Below are 17213 nucleotides of genomic sequence, written 5' to 3' on the forward strand. Positions count from 1 at the left end.
GGGGACCAGGGGTCCAAAAGTCTCCACAGAGCAGATCGTAATGGTACTCTGACCCAGGAGGTAGAATTTCACTCGCCTTGCAAAGGTGAGCCCAGCTAATGAGACACAATTGTATTAGTTATCTATTGCTGTGTAACAAAGTACCCCCTCCCCACCCCCTGCATTAGCAGCTTAAAACAGCAAACATTTGTTATCTCACAGGAACCCAGGCACAGTTTAACAGGGCACCGCTGGTTCAAGGTCTCTCGTGGGGTTATAGTCAAGCTGTTGGCCAGGGCCGTGTTCATCTCCTGGCTGCATATGAGCTAGAGAACCTGCTTCCAAGCTCCCTCAGGTGCCCATTGGCAGGCCTCCAAAGACCCACTGCCAAGTTCACTCACATGGCTCTGGCATGGCTTGGTTCCTCCTCATCTGCTTTGTTCATCCTGTAGAGCCAGAGTCAGCACTTTTTCTGTAGAGGGCCAGAGAGTCAATATGTTAGGCTTTGTGGGTCATACGACATCTGTAGCGACTACTCAACACTGCTGTGTAGCTCGAAAGCAACCATAGACAACTCATAAATGAATGGGCATAGCTGTATTCCAGCAAAACTTTACTTAGCAAAAACAGGTGGCCTGACCCCTGCTCTAGATCTCTACAAGGACAGCAGCATGGTGTAGCAAAAATAATACTGGCAGCGGACTTCGCTGGTGGTCCAGTGGTTAAGAATCCGCTTTCCAATTCAAGGGACGCTGGTTCGATCACTGATTAGGGATCTACAGGAGGAACAAACTAAGATCCCACGTGCCGCAGGACAACTAAGCCTGCACACCTCAACTACTGAGCCCATGTGCTCTGAAGCCCACGTGCCACAACAAGAGAGCCCACGTGCCACAACTACTGAGCCCATGTGCTCTGGAGCCTGCAAGCCACAACTAGAGAGCCCGTGCACTACAACGAAAGACCCCTCATGCCGCAACGAAGATCCCACGTGCCACAACTAAGACCTGACACAGCCAAATAAATAATAAATATATTTTTAAAATAAATTTTAAAAAGTAATACTGGCAGTCACAGCCTCTCAGGGCTGCAGTTCCCAATCTGTAACACATGTGGGCTAGAGTAATATTTTCTCAGGGAGCTTCCCACCCCAGAATGCTGTGACTCTAACTTTAATTTTTTTTTTTTTTTTTTGCGGTACGCGGGTTCTTACTGCTGTGGCCTCTCCCGTCGCGGAGCACAGGCTCCGGATGCACAGGCCCAGTGACCATGGCTCACGGGCCCAGCCGCTCCGCAGCATGTGGGATCCTCCTGGACCGGGGCACGAACCCGTGTCTCCTGCATTAGCAGGCGGACTCTCAACCACTGTGCCACCAGGGAAGCCCTCTAACTTTAATCTTTATTCACAGCAGTTTAATAGCCATTTATTTGTTCCCATTGTCTCTCTCTACTAAGACTAATAGCTTAGCCAGGGTGTCAAAACACTTCACAAATCTCACTGTAGAATGGGAGAAATTTAGCGAGGGACAGCTTAATTGACATGTTCAAGTCCCTCCTTTAATACATGTAGTCTCAGTCAGTCGTGGCGTGGCTGGCCAGCTTGGGGCAGAGAGTGATGGCCTCTTGGCAGCAGGGCCCTTGCCTGCCTACACAAGCAAAGAGAGGCCCAGGAGCTGGAGGACCAGTAGCATCCTAATAAAATCTGCTAGTGATTGATTGCTTACCTGTGCCGATACCATGTATGTAATCCATGGGATAACAGCTCTTAGGTTCTTAAGATGCATATATTTAAGGAATCACAAATAGTGGAGTCTCTACAACAGGTACATGAGAGTTGACTCCCTGCCCCTGAAAATTTCTCTTGAAGTAATTGCACAGAAACCTATCCCTAACTTTTCTTTTCTGCATTACGCTTACAGTTAATATACAACCTGTTTTTTTTAGAACAACAATAATGTCAGATCAAGGTCACTCAGAGGTTGAAAGAGGCCTGGATTACTTTGTTGTTGTTGTTTCCAAGGCTACTGATATATTTAAGAAGTAAAATAATGACAAAGCAGGATTATGAACATTGAAGAATATTTTAAATGCTTATCTGTACAGATTTGCAATATTGCACACATGCATAAAGGTGATAAAATTTTCCTATTCTCAAGGTAAAGTATTAGTTCACAGGGAACTGCTCGTGATTTACTATGGAAACGTCGGGCTGAAGTTCAAAGCTGTGTGATGAACATTGTTTTCTTTCAATCCTCTCCGTGTAGCTCTGGGCGTATATTTGGAGATACTTGTCAAGAGTCTACATTGAGGCCCTTCATGAATGGGAAGCCCAGGTTAGTTGACCTCCTGTGTCCCATATTCCCACAGTTCCTACCTGCCCCCATGACGATAGGCTTGATGACATGAATCCTGTCATATTGAAGACTTCATGGTGTGAATAAAAAAGCTTGAACTTCGAATCCTGGCTCCACCATTTACTAGTTGTGTAACCTTATATGAATTAGTTAAGCTTAATAAACCAGTCTCCATATTCATAAGATGGAGCTAGTAATGCTTATGTCACAGAGTTGCTGGGAAGAAAATGAAATAATGAGCATCAAGTACCAAACACATACTGGATATTCAAATGTCAGATACTATCACTACCACCACCACAACCACCACCACCCCCCCACACACACACACTCACTCACTCACACATCAGATCCAGAGTCCAAGTTTGGGTTTTGAACATCTGTTGAGTGTAACTACACTGCCTTCCTGGGCCCAGTGAAGAGTCCTATGCCCACAGCTTCCCTGAGCTCCCGTTCACAAGTGAACTGACAGCCCCACAGCTGCGGTGACTTGGCCCACAGGCTCTGCCTCCATTTCATCCCCTCACCTGCCCTTGGTGAATGAAGGTGTGAGAGACAGTATGCAGCTCTGAGACACACTTCTTAGGCCACTTATGTGAGAAAACTGAGAATAGGACTTTATAAGTAGAAAAGGTAATATCCAAAGGGCATTGGAGCACCTACATGTTTACAGGATGACTGTCAGCCGTTTCTCCTGGGGTCCCTGCTGTTAAGAGGGACGCACCTTAAGCCTCTGCCTGGGAAGAGCTTGTGCCGCAAAGAGAGAGAAAAAAAGATTAACTTAATAGAAGTTAAAAATTTGCGTCTGATTCCCTAGCATCTATTGTTCAGGGTCTTTAAGTGTTTGGGAAGAGAGGATTTCTGCCTGTATAGGTAATTGCTGGGCAGGTTTTCCTTGGTCTTTTACCCATATAGAGCTCTGAATTTGAAGAGCGGTGATGCCTTGCAGATCCAGCATTTCCTGGTTTATGATGGAGAAACAGCCTCCTGGCTGTCTCTAATGACTGGGTCCTATAGATCATCTTTACTTTGTATCAGAAGAAAATTAGGAAATGGAAAGGCAAGAAAATCAAAATCATGTCACACGTTACAGTTATGTAAAGTTTATAGTCAGCACCATAGACACTGAACTTGGAAACTGCAAGGAGGGTAACTTTACTGAAAAAGGAAAGTTCCAAAAATGTTAAGCGATAGAGGAAAATGGTTAATTAGCTGGCATAATATATCTTCCATTATTAATTATATAATAATTAATTGGAATAATTTGCAGCCATTTAAAAATATCATTGTGGGGACTTCCCTGGCGACCCAGTGGTTGAGACTTCGCCTTCCAAGGTAGGGGGTGCAGGTTCAATCCCTGGTCAGGGAGTTAAGATCCCACATGCCTTGTGGCCAAAAAACCAAAAAAACATAAAACAGAAGCGATATTGTAACAAATTAAATAAAGACTTTTAAAATGGTCCACATCAAAAAAATCTTTAAAAAAAATTTTAAAAATAAAACAATCATTATGAACATTATGGATTGTCATGGGAAAGGCTTGAAACATAATGTTAAAGGGGAAAATAGCAGGACGTGAAGTTGTTTATATATTGTGTAAAACAGGTATGCAGTTCTTGGATTGGAAGAGTCAACACTGTGAAAATGACTATACTACCCAAAGCAATCTACAGATTCAATGCAATCCCTATCAAACTACCACTGACATTTTTCACAGAACTAGAACAAAAATTTCACAATTTATATGGAAACACAAAAGACCCCGAATAGCCAAAGCAATCTTGAGAAAGAAAAACAGAACTGGAGGAATCAGGCTCCCTAACTTCAGACTATACTACAAAGCTACAGTAATCAAGACAGTATGGTACTGGCACAAAAACAGATATATAGATCAATGGAACAGGATAGAAAGCCCAGAGATAAACCCACGCACATATGGTCACCTTATCTTCGATAAAGGAGGCAAGAATATACAGTGGAGAAAAGACAGCCTCTTCAATAAGTGGTGCTGAGAAAACTGGACAGCTACATGTAAAAGAATGAAATTAGAACACTCCCTAACACCATCCACAAAAATAAACTCAAAATGGATTAAAGACCTAAATGAAAGGCCAGACACTGTAAAACTCTTAGAGGAAAACATAGGCAGAACACTCTATGACATAAATCACAGCAAGATCCTTTTTGACCCACCTCCTAGAGAAATGGAAATAAAAACAAAAATAAACAAATGGGACCTCACGAAACTTAAAAGCTTTTGCACAGCAAAGGAAACCATAAACAAGATGAAAAGACAGCCCTCAGAATGGGAGAAAATATTTGCAAATGAAGCAACTGACAAAGGATTAATCTCCAAAATGTACAAGCAGCTCATGCAGCTCAATATCAAAAAAACAAACAACCCAATCCAAAAACGGGCAGAAGTCCTAAATAGACATTTCTCCAAAGAAGACATACAGATTGCCAACAAACACATGAAAGAATGCTCAACATCATTAATCATTAGAGAAATGCAAATCAAAACTACAGTGAGATATCATCTCACACCAGTCAGAATGGCCTTCATCAAAAAATCTAGAAACAATAAGTGCTGGAGAGGGTGTGGAGAAAAGGGAACCCTCTTGCACTGTTGGTGGGAATGTAAATTGATACAGCCACTAGGGAGAACAGTATGGAGGTTCCTTAAAAAACGAAAAATAGAACTACCATACGACCCAGCAATCCCACTACTGGGCATATACCCAGAGAAAACAATAATTCAAAAAGAGTCATGTACCAAAACGTTGATTGCAGCTCTATTTACAGTAGCCAGGACATGGAAGCAACCTAAGTGTCCATCAACAGGTGAATGGATAAAGAAGATGTGGCACATATGTACAATGGAATATTACTCAGCCATAAAAAGAAACGAAATCGAGTTATTTGTAGTGGGGTGGATGGACCTAGAGTCTGTCATACAGAGTGAAGTAAGTCAGAAAGAGAAAAACAAATACCGTATGCTAACACATATATATGGAATCTAAAAAAAAAAAGGTCATGAAGAACCTAGGGGCAAGACGGGAATAAAGACACAGACCTACTAGACAATGGACTTGAGGACACGGGGAGGGGGAAGGGTAAGCTGGGACAAAGTGAGAGAGTGGCATGGACTTATGTCTACTACCAAATGTAAAATAGATAGCTAGTGGGAAGCAGCTGCATAGCACAGGGAGATCAGCTTGGTGCTTTGTGACCACCTAGAGGGGTGGGATAGGGAGGGTGGGAGGGAGGGAGACACAAGAGGGAAGAGATATGGGGACATATGTATAACTGATTCACTTTGTTATAAAGCAGAAACTAACACACCATTGTAAAGCAATTATACTCCAATAAAGATGTTAAAAAAAACAGGTATGCAGATGGACATAAACTAAAACAAATCCTGGGGAAAATACTGAGCATCTAACACAGGTTAGATTGCTATGATTACAGCTGGCTTTTTTCTTCCCTTTTCCCAAACTTTGTATGATTTGTGCATGTTTGTGTATAATCACATCTATTTTATATATATGTATTTTACATATAAATATGTACACATACAAACAGCTTTTTTTAATGAGAAAAGTTCTTTAAGCATTTGGAAAAGATTGGAGATATTTATAAGCAGAGCAGCTACAAAAGAAAAAAAAAGTTTTTATACTTAAAAAAAGTACTTAGACTTTGTACCAAGGACTAAACTTTAAAATCCATCAATAGATGAGTGAATTTTACACTTTATACTGCAGATGACCGTGCTTTAGTGAAGTAACTAGGGTCGTTCTTTTTTTCCGTAGAGATTCTAGATATCAATCACGGTTTTGTTTTCCCTTGGTTTAAATGGCATTCCTCTTTGATCATTACTTCGCACTGGGAAAAGATATTTCCTTGTGCAAAGTAGTGGTTAGCTTCTTATAACCTCAGACAACAAAGGGCCCCTGTGTGAGGATGCAGGAATTCGTCTTGGAATACAGGGAAGGCCCCCAGCTGAATCGTATCCAAGGAAGATGCTGCAAAGCTTGCAAAGCTAGTTCGGAGAAAGGAGCCCAGCTGGAGATCTTTTCTTTCTATTCACATATTGGCCCTGCTTGAGAGGTGGGGGTGGGGGGAAGCCCATAAAAGGAAACCCGAAAACAAGCCTGAATTGCATTTACAAATTACAAGGAAAAGTTAATTCTGGCAACCAGCGTTGGTGCCAACTCAGGCTTATCATGTTTAGAATTTAACTCCACTTAAGGAGAAACTTTGTTTTTCTTCTCATGGAAGTTAAAGAAGGCAACAGAGATGGACTGTATGGTGTAAGTTCTGAATGAAAACCTGTCTGTGGGTAAGTCACAGGCTGGCTCAGTTCCCCTCGGCCACCTCTACTCTCGGCCCACCGTGAGTCCCACGTGTTGCTGCCGTTTATTATTGTGAACTGCGAATCTCATCAAGCCGGGCCCTGAGCATGGCATTCGCAGCCCTTGTCTACCTGACTCCTGTGGGTTTACGTGTGACCATGCTTCCTTTTTCACCACCCACAAGCCTCTTCCCCTCCAGCCACCTTCTCATGCCCTTCAGCTTCCCCTCGACCTTGGGAGGGTTTATAGAATGACACGTAGTACCTGCGGGTGGACGCTGGCATGTCCTGGGCTTTGGGTAAATGCCAGTACCCTTCCCCCTTCTTCCTCTCGCCCTTCTTTGAACTTAAATTCCTCTTCCTCTCATAGGTACTAAAGTTCCTGGTCAATGATAGATCCTTCCGCAAAAGCCAGAAATCAGGGCAGTGATGAGAAGAAATGAGAGGTGCGGAGAGTCAGCCCTTGTCTTCATTGAGGGCCCCTCTTCACCTGTAGATTAAGAATGACGAGAAGAATAGCAGCTGCCGTTTTTGTGCTTCTGCCACCGGCTTATCCTGATTCCTGCGTTATCTATAAACCTGGCATCTGAAAAAACAGAGGCCCAGAGAGGTTGAGAGATTTGCTTGAGGCCACACAGCTATAAGTAGTGGAGCTAAAATTCAAACTCAGGAGTTTCTGAGTTCTCCAGAACTCTCCCCTCTTTTCACGACACAGAAGTGCTTTCCCAAAGGCTCAAAGACTATTAGTCACCAGCAGCACTTGCCCCCAACATCTGTGATCAAACAGTATCAGGACATGTAAGAAAGACCCGTTTCTAGTTCCACCCGTGGCTCCAATTGAAAACTAAACTTGGAGTAAAAATTCTACTCCGTGTACAGATAACTAGTTAAATATCAAACTCAGCAAGGCTCTACTTACTAATAGACCCATGGAATGTGATCCCTTCAGGGGTTTGATGTACTTGAAAACACTATAAAAATCACCATTTAAGAACCTGTAGACCAGTACCATCTAACAGAATTTTCTGTGATGAGAAAAATGTTCTGTGTCTCCCCCGTCTGATACGATAGCCACATGTGGCTTTCAAGCACTTGAAATGTGGCTGGCTGGTGTAACCAGGAACTGAACGTTTAATGGACTTAATTTTTAGTAATTTAAATAGCCACCTATGGCTAGTAGTTACCATATTGGGCTGTGTGGCTCTAGAATATTCTGACAGGTTGGCTGCTGGTCCCCACCTTGTCATGATGCTTTGCCTCTAAGCTCTATTATGTCACTGGATCGTAATTATTTGTTTTTGTTTTGCCCACCCCACCAGGCTGTAAGCAGTTCATCCTGCTAAGTCATCTCTTTTTAGCACATGACCTGGCCCACGGTACTAGACATTAAATAATTAATGTAGGTTAAATAAATGGATGGGAGTCAGCTTTTTTCAAAAGCATCATTGTTATTGCTTGCTATCATCTGGTTTACCCTTTCTCATGACTTTGCTCTTAGGACTAAATTGGTTCCCAAATCTTCAGATAAAGCCCAGACTGCTTACTCGTGAACACATCTTTCTTTCCTCAAAGGAACTCACTTCTTTCACTGATTATTTTGGTTATTTGCCTCAGTTTCTCTAAATGAATGTTTCTATTACCACTTCTTGATTTTTTTTTTTTTTTTAGTGTTTCAGACATTATATCTTCCAGTGTGGTAAAAGATGGTTCAGCTTCCACCCCTTGCCCCACCACACGTAAGAAATGTTCCCACTCCCTACTGAACGCCCCCCTCCCGTTTTAGTTAGATGAATAACTAGTATTTATTATAACTATGTAAATGCAGTTCACAGCTAAGCCAGGTAGGGAAGTATAATTAAATTTCCTTTCCTGAACATCTTTTTCTCTGAAGGTAGCAAATGGCTCATTTTTTTCATCTGTTCAGTATTCTACATCCTTACCACTGATTTGACCCCAAAGTCTTTCCCTATTGTATATATATATATCTTTCTCTTTGGGACACTTCAGTGATTCTATCAGTTTCATCTCTTAAAAGAAAACTGCCCAGAGCCTTCTCATCTTCTCCAGTCAGAATGAGCTGTCCTCCAGGCTGTGCACGTTGCTGGCATTCTGGGGTCTCCCATCACCATCGTCCTGGAGGTTACTTTTGTCTCTCTCCTGTGTTTAATGCCCTATCTCCTGTATTCCTTGTCTTCCGCTCTTGGTTTACTACCTCATTTGTTTGTTACATCTTCTAATAGCCTCCTTCCCAGGAGGGGAAGGTATATGAATGGTAAAATTTTTGAGACCTTTCTTATCTGAAAATGTCTTTATAGTACCCTCTCACTTCATTGGTGGTTTGGCCAAGTTCAGAATAATGTGTGTGTGTGTGTGTGTGTGTGTGTGTGTGTGTGTGTTTGTGTTTAAGAAGTCTAAAACCATTCTGATCCCCAGCTCTTTGTATATGATCAGTTTTTTTCTTTCTTGAAGCCTGTAGGAGATTTACTTTTATAACAGTTCTATTTAATTATTCATGTCTTTATCTCCTTTGCGAATTTATATGAGATTTCCTCATGTTTCTCTTCTAGACTCTCCATTGAAATATTCACGTTTGCTGTCTTGTTTTAATTTCCAAGAACGTTTTATTGTTTCTCTCTCATTATTTTTTTATTGAAGTATAGTTGATTTACAGTGTTTCAGGTGTACATTCAGTTACACGTGTGTGTGTATGTGTATATATATATATATATATATATACTTTTTTAGATTCTTTTCCATCATAGGTTATTACAACATACTGAATATAGTTCCCTGTGCTATACAGTAGGTCCCTGTTGTTTATCTATTTTATATATAGTAGTCTGGAATTTGGAATCCCAAATTCCAAATCTATCCCTCCCCTCCCTTTCTCCTTTGGTTTGTTTTCTATGTCTGTGAGTCATTTTCTGTTTTGTAAATAAGTTCATTTGTATCATTTTTTTAGATTCCACATATAAGTGATATCATATGATCTTTGTCTGACATTTCACATATAAGCAATATCATATGATATTTGTCTTTCTCTGTCTGGCTTACTTCACTTAGTATGGTAATCTCTAGGTCCATCCATGTTGCTGCAAATGGCATTATTTCATTTTTTATGGTTGAATAGTATTCCACTGTATGTACCACATCTTCTTTATCCATTCCTCTTTTGATGGACATTTAGGTTGCTTCCATGTCTTAGATATTGTGAACAGTGCTGCAATGAGCATTGGGGTGCATGTATCTTTTCGAGTTAGAGTATTCTCCAGATATATGCTCCATGCTGATCACATGGTTACTCTATTTCTGGTTTTTTAAGGAACCTCCATACTGTTCTCCATGATGGCTGCACCAATTTATGTTCCCACCAACAGTGTAAGAGGGTTCCCTTTTCTCTGCACCCTCTCCTCCGCTGAAGTCTTGAACCCCTCAAAGTCATTCACAAGGGTTGGGATCAACTATTTCCACACTCTTGTGTATGTTGATATCTTGACATCTTCCCGTGGATCACAAGTGTTCTTAACGGCATTTAGAATGGTGAACCCTTCCCAGACTTTTCAACTGACTGTGCCCAGATCCATCAGAGCAATCACTGTCTATGGGAGTTATAGCAGCCTTTCAAGTCATATTTCTTAAATAATAAGACTAGAAAGTCAAAATTACTTTCTGATCCATGGGCTGCAGAGTGGATGTTGTGTTAGAAGACATGAAAACAACATTAATCTCGTTGTACATCTCCATCAGAGCTCTTGGGTGACCAGGTGCATTGTCAATGAGCAATAATGTTTTGAAAGGAATCTTTTTTCAGAGCAGTAGGTCTCAACAGTGGGCTTAAGATAGTCAGCAAACCATATTGTAAACAGATGTGCTGTCATCCAGGCTTTGTTGTTCCATGTATAGAGCACAGGCAGAGTAGATTGAGCATAACTTTTGAGGGCCCTAGGATTTTCGGAATGGTAAATGAGCATTGGCTTCACCTTAAAGTCACCAGCTGCATTAGCCCATAATAAGGGGGGCAGCCTGTCCTTTGAAGCTTTGGAGCCAAGCATTGACTGCTCTCTAGCTATGAAAGTCCTAGATGGCAGCTTCTTCCAATGTAAGGCTGTTTCATCTACGTTGAAAATCTGGTGTTTAGTGTAGCCACCTTCATTAAGTGTCTTGGCCAGATCTTCTGGATAACTTGCTGCAGCTTCTACGTCAGCACTTGCTGCTTCTCCTTGCACTTTTATGTTATGGAGACGGCTTCTTTCCTAAACCTCACGAACCAGCCTCTGCCAGCTTCAAACTTTTCTTCTGCAGCTTCCTCACCTCTCTCAGCCTTCACAGAATTGAAGAGAATTAGAGCCTTGCCTTGGGTTAGGCTTTGGCTTAAGGGACTGTGGTGGCTGATTTGATCTTCTACTCAGACCACTACAACTTTCTCCATATCAGCAATAAGCCTGTTTCACTTTCTTATCATTCATGTGTTCACTGGAGTAGCATTTTTAATTTCCTTCAAGAACTTTTCCTTTGCATTTACAACTTGGCTAACTGGTGCAGGAAGCCTAGCTTTCAGCCTCTCTGAGCTTCTGGCATGCCTGCCTCACTAAGCTTGATCATTTCTAGCTTTTGATTTAAAGTGAGAGACGTGTGACTCTTCCCTTCACTTAAACACTTAGGGACCACTGCAAGGTTATTAACTGGCCTAATTTCAGTATTGCTGTGTCTCAGGGAATGGGGAGGCCTGAAAAGGGGAGAATGGGGAACAGCTGGTTGGTGAAACAGAGCACACAAACATTTATCAATTAAGTTCGCTGTCTCACGTGGCTGCGGTTTGTGGCACTGCAAAACAGTTACAATAGTAACATCAAAGATCACTGATCACAGGGGCTTCCCTGGTGGCGCAGTGGTTGAGAGTCCGCCTGCCGATGCAGGGGACATGGGTTCGTGCCCCAGTCCGGGAGGATCCCACATGCCACGGAGCGGCTGGGCACGTGAGCCATGGCCGCTGAGCCTGAGCGTCTGGAGCCTGTGCTCCACAACGGGAGAGGCCACAGCAGTGAGAGGCCCGTGTACCGCAAATAATAATAATAATAATAAAATGAGGTGTACCTACACTGTAATCCAAGGCAGAAAGTGATCAGAGCCGTCCAGTTTCTGTGGAAATTAAAAGAATGGAGTAATTACCTTTAGGTGGGATTTTTTTTAAATCTTCATGGAGTTTTGAAGGAGTTTTGAAGGATCAGTAGAAATCTGCAAAATACCAATGGGCATGGAGGCATGCCAACTGGGGGAAACACTATGTGCAAAGGTATAGAAATAAGAAAAAGTGTATATAGACATGTTTAGAAAACAGCGAAAAATCCAGGTTGGCCGGAAATAGTAGTGGCTAGAGGAGTTTCAGGGATAATCTAGGAAGGCCAATTGGTACCATATTGTGGCAGGTCTTGGATGCCTAGCTGGGGCCATTAAAGATTGGTAGGCAATGCAGAGCCAGTTAAGGCTTCTTAAAAGGGAGTGACTTGTTGAGAGCTGTTCTTTGCATGCCTGGTTCCATCTCATTCTTTGAGTCCCAGTTTACATGCTCCATCTTCAAAGGTCCATCCCTCACTCTAAGGAGGTTCTCACCTGCAACTCTGAATTGCCACATCCCGTTGGTTTCCTACAAAACACTTGTAGGAAAGTTGTAATATCTGTCTAGCAACCACGTGGCAAGTTCCAAGTTCTTTAAACACCAGCCGATCCAGAGTATTCACTCTCCCGCACATAGGGCTGTCGTTCTGTAGGGCACACAGCATGGTGTCCCATTCACTGCAGTTTAGTGGTGCCTGACACACAGTAGGGGTTGAATTATCTGGTGACTAAATAATACCCCATCCTTTCCTGACTTCTCTTTGTCACATTCCCTCTGCCTAGAAGGCCCTCCCTCCGCACTTCACCATCATCATTTTTCTATCTACCACAGTTCTTCCCATCTTTCTATGAATGCATAGTTCAGGTGCTGTCAGCCCAGTTACACAACCTCCCAATCCTGAACCCCCTCAGCTCTTGTGTTCCTTTGGTGGCATTATGTGCACCCTGCCTAATATTTTAGTGATTTTTAACCTAACCTTTTCTTGTCTCCTTGCCCTTCCCAACAGATGGCTAGCTCTCTGAAGGCCTGGATTTTGTCTTTCTTGTGTCTTCCTTTTCAAATAATATTTGAGTTGAATTATAAGTACTTGGTAAAAATTAAGAATAACATTCATGTGACATTTGAGCAATGTATTAGATTTTAAGGAATTAGGAAACAGTAAGAAGTAATACTGAGTGAAAAGACATTGCTGACAGAAAATGAAATTGAATTTCCAAAAGGATATAACCATTCTAATGTTATATGATACATTTAAGGCAGAATTCATTATCCCAAAAGGTAGTTTACTTGGAAGTGGGATAAGAGCATTTCTCTGAAAAGTTTTGTCTATGTATAGTGAATTATTCTAATAATTTTATTGAAATATTATGCATATATTCATTGAAACTTTGATTGTTTGATATGTCTCCAAGAAGTAAATTCCTTGAATTATTTTTCTGCTTAGTTGAAACTTTACCCATCAGAGAAGAGGTGTATTGTCATGTAATGTTTATCAACAGAAACAACTAACAATAGCTTCTGGTTATTGAACCATTCCAACATGCCTAGCATGTGATAAGCAGCTTTCCCATTGTGCCATTTAAATCTCACTATAATATGTTAGAGATGCAACACTGACATTTGGGTAAATTGTTCATTGATCATTAATTGAGTATCAGAAGCTGGGCTGCAAACTCAGGCTGGCAAATTTCAAAGCCCTTGGCTGCCTGGGCTAAATGTTCTAGGCCAGGAATTCTTTTCCCGCACATCACTGCCTGGGCCTCTCAGGAAATGCTTTCTGCTGTGGCTTTCAAGATGCAACTTGGCTGTAAAAAGGAGGCAACTTGTAAACCTCAGTTTTCAACTTTCTTTTTTGTTTTTTTTGGTTGCAGGAAGAGAAGTTAAACTTCTAGAGAAACCTAATGGACGATCTCCACAACAGGTAAGCTGTTCTTTTCTGTGTGCTTTGGGAAGAAAGTCTGTTCTTTCCACTTTCCATTACATTTTATATTATTCGGTCTTCCACTACAGTTCTTATTACCTGAAACATTAAAGCCAGTAGACAGAGCAATCCCCAAAGTCTATTCTTTCTGACTCATTCAGGTTTGAGTAGAATTCTGTTATTTCCTTTTTACTTTTGTTGTTTAGGGGATACAGTTCTAAAACGGGACAAATGGTATGACCATACAAGTCTTCACACTGAAAGGTTTACAATATGGGGCTGAATCAAGAAGGCTGAGTGTTACCTTGTTTGAGCTCAGCTAGAAACGTGCACCTCAGGCCACTCCAAGTTTTCACCATTCCGCACATGCCCAAAAATGACCCCCAAAACACAGCAATTATTCATCTGGGACTTACAGTTAAATTTTAGCCAGTAGATAAATTCACAGCTATGGAATCCACAAATGATGAGGACCAATTGTACACCTAAAGCATGTGGATTAACACCTGGTACATAGGAAGCTCTGTGTAAGTTTGCTGTTTTTATCATCATCTTCATTATTCTATGTTATTAAATATCCTGAGGGTCTTAGACACCTTTGAAAAGTTTTAGGCCCCGGGAAATGATAAGATTCAGATTTATGTGACTTAGATCATGTGACTTCCATGTGGCAAATGTATTATTTTAGAAGACACAGGTGGATGCAGGAGACAAGAGGATTTTGCAGTAAATTCAGGTAAGAAAAAAGTGATAATGTTTTAGGACAAGGCAAGGGTGGTGCACACGTAGAGAAAAGAGTGGGCTTACTAAGAAAGAGAGTGTAAGTGGAATGTGGTCCGGAACCCCACCAGCCCCATTATCTGCTCACCTGTGGCCACAAGTCTTCTCCAGTCTTTTCCCAAGATTACTCAGGTGCTCCTTGCCTTATGTAACATGTTACATGACATAGTTTAATCTCATACTTTTAATACTCTATTAGTCATGTATTTGTATGTCTGTCTTCCTTGCTAGACTGTGAACTCTTTTCAGCTCCCTGGAATCGAGTTCAGTACCTGTACGTAATAGGTGCTCAGGAAACACTTGGCGCATGAATGATGGGTGGTGAGCCCTTTAACAAACTGCGGAGATCTCTCCCTCTTTGTGTCCTAGTTACTAGCAGAGTGTCTTGTCCTCAGTTAAGTGCTCAGGGATATTGGAGACCTCAGAACCATGCTCAGTCTTTTCAAGTGCAAAAACTATTTTTACTGTACTTCAGAGAAACATTGGTGACCCAATTCTGCACATATAGGGTTTTCTGCAAACATGGGACAATCTGTTTTTTCTTGTCCTCTGACCAGTCCATGCTTCCAGCCTTGAGTCCAGAAGCACATTTATAAAATAAGGTGGTTGGGTGGTAGGATATTCTCTAAGATTCGCTGAGGTTTGGGCATCTAGGATACTGGGAATTACCCAGAACTACTTCACTGTAAGCATCCAGCCCTGAGCTGTGCTTGCTTTTAAAGCTATCATTATTTATAGCTTTACAAGACTGTATTATATAAACGTCTCCCCACGTCGCCTCCTCTGCAACTTCCTCATCATTTCCAGAACTTAACTTTTTCTGAATGCTTCAGGTTTCTCCCAGACTTCTCCCACCTCCCAGATAAGGCTGCTTATCAGTGTTGGAGACATACTGTGTGTTGGAGACACGCCTAATTCCCATGGGGTTTCAGGGAGAATTTGGTCAGAACATCACCCATTTCTATTCACAGTGTCTAAAAGTCATTAAGCCAGTGGTTACGTAATATTCTCATGGACAGTGGCCGTGAAGATGAGAGCAGCCCACATTTACTAAGAACCTACTACTTGCCAGTCATACTTTGCCAAGCCCATCACGTGTGTAAGCCATGTGATTCTCATAAGAACCCTGCACAATTAGATGTTACTGTTTCCCCTGTCTAATGGTTGGCAAAGCTGAGATTCAGAGAAGTTAAGCAGCTTACTCAAGGTCACCCAGCTTAGAACAGGCCAGTCCAGATTTTGACTCCACAGCCCACTCCCTTAATTACAATAGACTGTCTTCTGTGTCCTGGATCTTAAAATTCTTCCTCCTCTTCTTCTGAACCCATATATGATTTTATACATGTACTTTGACCAGTCCTTCTGTTAACGTGGGCATAAAAATGAAATCAACCACGCACTAATGCAAGAGTGTCTCGGATGTTTTTAAGCAGATTCTCTACTAAAGATTGGTGATGCTGAGCTTCCAATCAGCCAGAGTCAGGATCAGCCCCAAGCTGAATTGAGATGAGTTTTGTCAGATGATACGGTTACTATGGTGGTCAAGAGTATGAAGGAAGGGGGCCGCTGAATCCCACATGAAAAAGACATAGAACCGCACGTGTTAAGTGAAAACACGTCATCTTCACTTCAAATTTTTGAAATCCTCTTCTCAAATACACTCTGTTTGTACCATCTGAAGATTCTCCAAAGTGTACTTGTTCATACTCCCTGAAACTAAAAAACACCCAGAAGGTCATGGCCTGCCCCCCTCTTCAGTTGGGTCTGAATCTTGGTGCTGTGGTCATGTATCCCCGATAATGATCTGGTTTGGTTTGGTGTTCAGTGATACGGTATATTGGTTCATCAGTGAACAAGATTCTACCCAAGTAGTCGAATTCAGGGTAAATACCTAAGCCCGTATCATTGATGATAAATTGTCATTTTAAGTGAGATTGCGTACGTGATTAGTTGAGCTCTCTATGACGTCTCGTTCACTTCAGAGCTGTCCGTGATCATCTGCTTGACTTCCTCAAGGCATACTTCAAAAGCAATTGATAAGCACATGGTGATATCTGGATTACCAACTCTGTCTTAAACTATTGAATTAGAGACTCACTGAAGGCTTTAGGGGCATATTAAAAATAAACTTCCTGCCACTACATTGATAATGGGGAATGGGTTAATACGGCCAGGTGCCCATGTGAATAATAGGAGATACCCTTCGTACTTTAGTAGACATGAGGAACATCAAAATGTATATTAACCGCCGTCACCCACACGCGTGAATGATGTTGAGTACTTTCACGAGATTATGCGAAGGTCCATGTGTCCCCTACACATTCTCCAGTGGCGGTTTTAGAATATATATAGGAAGAGTTTAAGAGCTTGGACGGGAAGATAGGAGACTTGTCTGGAAGTTACATTACACAGCAAACAAACTGATTTTGGGTGGGAAAGGGAAGAGAACTTGATGGAGTTGATGGAGGGGCTAAAGTCCCTTCCCCAGCCACTGTGGACACCCCCTCCCATGTCAGGTATGCAACAAGCAGCAACCTATACCATAGATAATACCAATTTTTGCAGAGTCCAGTACTGTTATTGTATATTACTTAATAACTTAGCTAGAAAGCCTTTGACCAGGATATTATTTGTATTAGGCAAGGTCCAGCCAGAAATGGGAACTCTTCCTTTCAGACAGAGGGACGTTATAATCAGTGGGTTATGTGG

General features: G+C 41.8%; 1 protein-coding gene and 1 pseudogene across 4 annotated transcripts in view; both read left to right on the forward strand.

Annotated features, from left to right (window-relative positions):
• The window catches only part of C4H4orf19 (chromosome 4 C4orf19 homolog), an 86995-nt gene that overhangs the window by 54925 nt on the left and 14857 nt on the right, over positions 1–17213 (forward strand). Inside the window, exons 2-4 of one of the 4 annotated variants that reach the window (XM_067735698.1) lie at positions 2244–2312; positions 13675–13724; positions 14413–14460. The gene's annotated coding sequence lies outside the window, so the exon portion shown is untranslated. Of the gene's footprint in view, positions 1–2243; positions 2317–13674; positions 13725–14412; positions 14461–17213 lie in introns of all 4 variants that reach the window. The other 3 variants (XM_067735697.1, XM_067735695.1, XM_067735696.1) reach the window with 3 other exon arrangements.
• LOC137223003 (CDGSH iron-sulfur domain-containing protein 2 pseudogene) overlaps positions 1–17213 on the forward strand; it is an 84050-nt pseudogene that overhangs the window by 54845 nt on the left and 11992 nt on the right.

This window comes from Pseudorca crassidens, chromosome 4, assembly GCF_039906515.1.
Source record: "Pseudorca crassidens isolate mPseCra1 chromosome 4, mPseCra1.hap1, whole genome shotgun sequence".
Classification (NCBI taxonomy): Eukaryota; Metazoa; Chordata; class Mammalia; order Artiodactyla; family Delphinidae; genus Pseudorca; species Pseudorca crassidens.